The sequence below is a fragment of the Labrus mixtus genome, chromosome 14 (assembly GCF_963584025.1).
Source record: "Labrus mixtus chromosome 14, fLabMix1.1, whole genome shotgun sequence".
NCBI lineage: Eukaryota > Metazoa > Chordata > Actinopteri > Labriformes > Labridae > Labrus > Labrus mixtus.
Genome location: NC_083625.1, coordinates 8,061,787 through 8,069,796, shown reverse-complemented (window position 1 = coordinate 8,069,796; position 8,010 = coordinate 8,061,787).

Genomic DNA, 8,010 nt, shown 5'->3' with positions numbered 1-8,010 from the left:
TTGGAGTGTGAGTCATGTCATGGTACACAAAGCACGTACCATGCAAAGAGCAGGAGGGAGTGTAGCTCAGGGCCAGAGAGGCCATCGATACCAGGGAAATTGATCGTAATCAACCAAGTTACAGAGACTGAGCAGGGATTGGCCAACGACTATCTTTCCCTTCTACTTCTCCTCCTCCTCCTTCCTCCTCCTCTTTCCTTTCCCTCGACTTCTCCCTCCATCGCAAACTGTGTGTCTTGGTGCAGGTCTCTTCAGCCTAAAGCAGAAATCTTACAAAGCAGATGAAAAACAAATGTTTGTTGTAAAAATCTCAAAACAAATAGTGGAAGATGCGTTTGTTCCTCGAGCCACACCGAAGAATCCCTCACAAGTTGATGTTTTTTAAGCTCTGTCACTTTATTTTGTTGTACAAAACTTTGTTTGATCGCACAATAAAGAAAGGAACAACGCGGAAAGAAAAACGGCTCTCGAAAATCAGTGGCATCTTCTCTGCTGCGACTCCACTCTAATTTCTCATTTGAAGACAGCGGCATACCTGGCAGTGCAGCTGCACCGTTCAAAACGCTGGCCCAATTATAGCATAACACCTAGCCTTATGGTTTCCATGGCTGCGCGATGCATTTTCCCGTGGGATGCAGCGTGGAGAAACGAGTGTCTTATCAACCATCACCCTGGTAATAACACTCCCTCCAGCCTTTGCCGCATGTGTCAGACCTTAACGAGAACCCTGGGTGAAATCTCTCTCCCAGTCCAGCCACAGCCATTGATTTGGACTTAATCTGTTCCCACATGTTCTCGTAGGGGTGTGTGTGCGTGCGTACGTGCGCGCACGCGTGTGTGTGTGTGTGTGTGTGTGTGTGTGTGTGAGAGAGAGAGAAAGAGACAGAAAGAAAGGAAGACTTAAAATAATAAGAAATGGAGAGTATCCTTGTTTTTTTTATTCTGTTCCGATGTGTACATGTTCATGTTTGTAAAGATTTAGTGCTTAAGAGTTATAAATTGTGATTTTTTTTTTGCTCTGTTCATTTGTGTGTATCTTTTCTTCTGAATGAAATTACTGAAACCACATTGTTTTATTTGAAGGTATAACATGGATTTTCTTTTAACAGTGAATATTGCACCATTGAATGCAGAATGTTTTTGTTTTTTTTACCTAAAAGAGACTTCAAGGCTTGTTTTGAGGAAAATGTTTCATTGATATTTATATAGCTTTAGTGCAGATTCAAACTCCATGGGTTTTGTTGTCAGTGGCTGGAACAGATCTTGGCAGTGTGTTAAACCAGAATTCATCTCAGTATGCCCGTGTGCAAAAATAAAACAGACTATTTAAATAGACTATTTAAGCCCCACACTCAGGGATGGTTTGGTCCTCCATGCTGCTCCTTTGGTTCATGGTTCAGTCAGGAGCATGGACCCATCAGGTATACCTGTACCTAGTGTATCATAAATTCAAAATTGAGTAATTTCAATAAGTTTAAAAGAGTTACGCTTGTGATGGGTCTTGTATTGAGCTATATGTACTGACTCATATTGTGGTTTTCATGTAAGGATTCTATGTTCTTGTCCAACTTCATGAAGCATTTTCTTATTAAAGAGTCCTTGAAAGACCATTTTTATCACTGTGTCTATTGATACTCTCTATTGACTTTACTTATAATTTATTTCATATTTTTGAGCCATGACTATTAAAGTTGTTGGTTTACGAGTTCTTTTTAGATGTTAAAATAAAGTTAAATTGTGTTTCACTAAGTGTGTGAAACACGTAATAAAAAAAAAAGCTTAAAGTCCCCCTGAGCAAGGTCACTTGTAAATTGTGCTGATCCTCTGTAATTTTCTCTCTGATGAGCATGCCCTCAGACGTCCCTACAGCATGCTGGTTATCAATAATGTATTCAAATACTAGAAAGTGAAGGTGCGGGAAGTGTGCCAGATGTGACTTTTATTTTGCTTGTGAATTTTTATCATGTAGGATGATCTAACAGCAAGCACTTTAATGAACCATCATGAAAACATTACATGTATTTTATTATGGGAGCCATAGTGTAACGTAAATGTGGCTTTTTGTCCATCTAAAAGAAAACTGTATGAATTTACGTAAATCATATTTGTACCCCTAAAAGGGAAAACAGGAAGTTTTATATTTGGATCATTTCAAGGGAACAGTCAGAATGTTTTTTTCTGTAATGGTAAATATTCACAACTCAGAACTAAAAGGTAATACTGAAACTGAACAACTCATGACTAAACATAGATTTTCACATTGACTCGTATTTGTGACGGCATTTCAGCAACAATCGTCACAAAAAGCGCAAACCTGATCCCATCTGTGCCTCAGGTTAAAAAGGTTCAACACATCTTCAAATGAGAGCTCACTGCGATGATTCTAGTTATCCTGTCTATTCCTTATGGTAATATTAAGACACTATTTTTGTTCTTGGAGTTGTGTGTGTGAGTTTGTGTGTGTGTGTGTGTGTGGTGGTGGTGGATCCCAGTGATTATTTAAATGTATTCTTAAGAAATCAAATGTCCTGTGTACCTTTGAGTTGGTGATGGTTTGTAACAGTAAAACCATAATCAAAAATATACCTTATCTAAACAAAAGTATTGTACGTCATTTTCTGAAGTAATACGTTTTTGGTTTTTTTCAACAAATGTGTACCAGATTTACTGTATAACACTGAAGTGTTGTCATTAATTAAGTTCAGTAGAATTTAATTTTGATTTCACCAAGTTACACAATAAAAAGCCAACAGTGTATAGAGCGGTAAATGTGTTTTTCCTTCTTTCAACTTTTACGTCCTTCCATCACAAAATTTCAAAAAAATCACTACACCATTGTAGAGTACACCGTTTCTGTAAGTCACACTTTAATTTTTAGATTATCTTAATAAATGTGGGGCCTTAGAGCACACATAAGACCTGTTGTTTGCTTGTCTTCTTCAGCAGGAAGTCTTAATGTTATTATCACAAATCAAAGAATACCTGCTGCATAGTCTCTTTGTACGCTGAAGATCAGGGAAAAGGCTTTTTCTTCTCCTGCAACAACAAAACAGTGTTGGTTAGATCACACACTGGGAAACATAAAGACACCTTAACAAGTACCAGTGAGGCGGAAGCGCAGTGGCAACCTCCTGTCACGTTTCTGTTCAAATTATTAAATAAATTCTGCAGTTAGCTCTGAACATTGAAATCAAAAAATTACAAGTTAAACATCTCATTATCATTATCCCTCTACCTGTTGTTGTTGTTGGTTAAAGCAAGACTACAGAAGTCAATTTATTTGACATTCTTTCTGTCTTGATTGTTTTCTTTTACTTCTTTTTTAAGTGATTTTGCACTTTGACATGCTTTGTTTCAGAAATGTGAAATATAAATAACCTACCTTGCCAGTGTTTTCGCTTCGCCGGAGTGAAGCATCCTGGGAATATGCAGTATCACTTTGAATTACAATATCAGTCATCCAAAAAAAAATAATAATTTAACACGATTACATCATAACTATATAAAGTGTGTTTTAGCTGTTCTAAGTAAACTGCAGGACATATTGAGCGAAAAAGACATTGGAAAACTTTTTCTTCAACTACTGCATTACAAAGTATTAAATGTAATATATAGAAATGATACAAAAAAAATCATTGTAAATTATATTTTAAATTCCCACAAAATCTGATCATATTGTGTTTATAAAAATTTGAATGTATACAATCCAAGTTTTACCCATGCAGTTTGTACACTAATAATAATAATTGTATTATGTTATTATAAAAACTAACTTTTTTTCCCGAAAAGGTGCATTATAAAAAAAGCAACTTTTCAGACAAAAAGAGTTGTCCCTTGCCCCACAGGCAGACATTTAAGGGAAAGCAATACACACAAAAAAAAACAATAGACAGTATCAATCAGAAAATCAAGTAGCACACCAGAAAAGATAAGGCCCTACGATGAAAGAATGTCTTAGGAAGGGTCTATTGCCTTCAGCATATAATGATAATGGGTTTTTTTACTATACAATATCTGACCCAGTGTGAACAAATAGGGGACCCAGAATCTAACCCTGTGGAACCCCACAGGTAAATGAATGCTTACAAAAGTTTATTGTAATAGAGAACGATATGTGTGTAAGATAATAAATAAAGCAGTCCATTTCTACATTGCAGATTACAACAAGTGATTTCAGATAGTTGATTCAAATCTTGTGGTTGACTGTGTCAAAACTGAGCTAAGATCAAGAATGATTAAAACAGAGAAAAAAGCCTGTGTCTGCAGCAAGAAGCAGGTCATTAGAGACTGATATCAGATCAGTTCTGTAAAAAATATATATAAGAGGCCAGTTGTGCAGAAACTATTTTCTCTGAAATTACTTATTTTTTGTAGTTTCAAACTTCCTCTTTCAATGTGTTATGGTCAGTTAAGGTAAAAAAAATGCTTTAACAGTAAATCAAGGGTCACAGCTCTCTGTCTGGCTTCTCATGTGCACTGCTTGTGTTTTTCTATTTCCTTACTTTTTGAAAGCCGCATTGCTCCCTTCTCAACACTTACACCGCATCAGTTCCTGCTATCTCTCTGTTGAAGGAAGAAGGTGGCGAGCAGGCTGAGTGGGGGCCAGTCTGCGCAGGGGCATTTGGGTGGGGGGAAGGGCATGTCTGCTGGCAGTGAGGGTGAGTAGATCAGTGCTGCTCAGTGTCTGTGAGGCGGTGATAAGATTCCAGGATTTTCCCAGTGTGACAGGCCTGCTCACCAGGCCGTACATCCCTCTGCAGTAAGACAACCACAACCATGCACCTGACCCCCCTCCTCCAACCTCCCTGGGCTGCTACACCTCAGCAGGCAGGAGCCCCAGACACCTGCAACCCCACCCCAAAAGAGACACCACAACCGCTTAAACTCTAAATCTTGATTTGACAATATTTTCTGTCTCAGGTGTAAATTTTAAATAAAACAGACGTAGATGTAGGCATAGTTTTTCCACAACACAGCAGTCGTGCGCTCTCTCTCTCTCTTTCTTTATCTCCCCCTTTGCCTCCCCACTCCCCCTCCTCTCTCCCCCTCTCCCTTGGATGGCAGGTCAGGCAGTGAGCTGTGCGGGCTCAGAGGAGGTAAGGACGCCGCGGTGCACATTAATAATGAAAGGCCTCAGCCACCACCAGCCTCCCCCCAGACACATACACACTCACAACCACCCCCCACCCCCTCACCCCCCATCTCCATGGCAATGGCACAAGCCCAGCAGTGTCACCGGTGTGTGTGTGTGTGTGGGGGGGGGGGGGGGGGGGGTGTATAGCTACACTCTCCAAGCTGATCACGAGCTCGTACACAAGCCAACTATACTGGGCCTTCCTCTCGCTAATTAGAAACACTCAGCTCTACGGCCGCAGCAGAAATCAGCTTCTACGTCCCCACCTGGATATGAAAGAGTGACTGCGGAGCTGTGAAAAAAACCCCACAGAGAATCATCACTTAGCAGGAAATGGAAATTCAGTCCAGTGTCACAGACCTGAGGCATTAGAATCAGTAATTACACCAAGACTTGTGTGAGATTGTCCACATTTTCCTTTTTTTTTTTTTTTTTAAATTAGCACAGCGTTCACTGTATTCACATCTTTATCATAACTTTCCTTTTACTACATGGATGAAAAACACAGGATTCGAGGAGCTATTGTGACAGCTGGTGACACATTTGGGTGGATATTTACATTTGAAAAACATTACACACACGTTTAATTCTATAAATCGTTCCTATAGAACAGCTGTTGATTACAAGAAGTAGGAATAAATGTATGCAACCTACTGCTTTACTAACATACTGTATACTGTTGATTTCAAGAGGAATTTCGCAACTCAAAATTGTTGCATGGGATGTCTGTCCATTTATTTATTGTTGTTTTATGCACTAAGATGTCAGTCAATAAATCACACCCAAACCTAACGATATGTAGCTTTAGACAGACTCTTTCAGGATAAGTTCAACAGCTCTGTAGGACAGAGATGATTGAAATTATTTTATGCTCCCGTTTGTCTGACTGGAGTCGAGCGAATGACAAATATTTTAGAGAAGTGACAATCTTTGACAAGGAATGAGATTTAAGTAGATTTTCAAGAGGTTTCATGCATTTTGAAACTCAATGCAACAGAAATAGATTATTCAAACAAGTTTGAATTTTTTTTGGTTACACGTTAGCATAGTAAGGCTCCCTCAGTCACCCCCCTGTAGGGAAATATTAAATCAGTGAGAGAAATATCACAGTCAATCCAAGGACATTATGGAGATCCATACCACCATCTAATTCGCTTTTAATGACTTCTGCTCTAGTCCGAATCTTTTAAAGTTTCCCTACACCACCCAATTATGAAAGAAAAAGGAACATTTCTCAGTTGATGGAAATTTTATACTAAATGTTTTGCTTGTCAAACCAGCTGTTTTTACAAAAAAGAAACATGCAAATAGACGAGTAGACAAACATCAGAATTGTACATTTTGACACGAATACATGCAGTCCTTTTTATTCACAAAACCAGTCCAATTTTCTAAACAAATACAAAGATTGGTTATTTTTAAAAGCTGTAGCTACCCAGCAACATAACAAAAATCATGAAAATATGACAAACAAATAAAAAAATGTAATCTTGTCTCAGTGCGTTCAGTAGGGTAGACTCAGAGCAAGTGCTGTCTCTGTTGTTGCCCTGAGCAGTATTGGCACATGCTCAGTAGGGCCACAGTAACATAAGGCTGCCAGCCTCACTAAAGGAAACATTTGGAAATGCAGAGGAGGGCTGATGGAGGAGATTACAGTAGTGACGGCTCTGGCATACTGTATCTTACACCCAGACAGGCGTCTAGGGAAATTTGCCCAATTCACCATATTCACTCAACATCCATTTTCTCCTGACCCCACACTCAGACTGGGAAGAACTGGTGTAACGTTGTACTGCTGTTTTACCGGTTGTAAGTCTTGTAAATTGAAAGAGTCAGACTTTTTCATTTCACTGCTTCTCAATAAATGAGCAACTACACACACAACTGATACTGAAACTCTGGAGGGAAAACCAGCCACATTTTAGAAAGGAAACAACAAATTTGACAACTCATTAGCTAGCTAGCTTAAATTTGATATCAGCTAATATTAGCATTCAGCCACTTCATAGCTGCCATTGCTAAGAATTAAATTCCTTATATTATTTTGTAACCTATAAATCGCATCTGGTAAGTTTTAGCCTGCACTGGCCAATGGTGAAAATAGCCTTTATTGTCTGACAGGTTTTCTTACACATAGAAATGTTTTCTCTGGAAAATAATTGTTATAAGCTAGGAATTTACAGCTTTCTTATTCTTTTAAGAAGGCTAACTCTCCCAGCATTTATTTATTAACTATCATTCACTTCCTAGCTTACAGTAATGTTAGCTAAAAAGTGGCAAATTGCTAATGTTAGTGGTCGTATAACAGCTAATAGGTCTTCTCTGGTTGGAAAGCTCAAATGCTGGCCTAATGTTATACTAGTGTGTAACGAGTTGATAGACTGAAACTGTTACAATTTCATCGCTTCTCAAGAAATGAGCAACTCAAAAGGTGAATGATTCTGAAAATCTCGAGAGGCAAATAGCCAAAGTTAGCCAAAGTTAGCCAAAGCCATCACGTTTGATGACAAGACAGCTACAGTTTACCAAAGCTGAATAAATTAGTTAATCTAAGAACTCAATTTGTAGCCTAGTCCTAGATAAGGAATGGACACTTTATGATGTGTAGAGCAACTCAACCAGTGATATTAGCCTTCAGGTACTTCCTAGCTAATGTTAGCAAGCATAGCTGAACGGTAACAGCAGCCTGTCAAATGGTAGCTAATGGATTATCAAAAATGTTGTTTAAACTCTTTTGACAGTTTTCACTTGTGGTTTTCACAATTTATTGCCTCCGTAGTTTCTGAAAAATGCAGAAGTAGTGAAATGATGATTTGTCAGATAGGCCTACTGTTATTTGTCGACTGACAGCCTGAAACACATCAATGTGACATAAC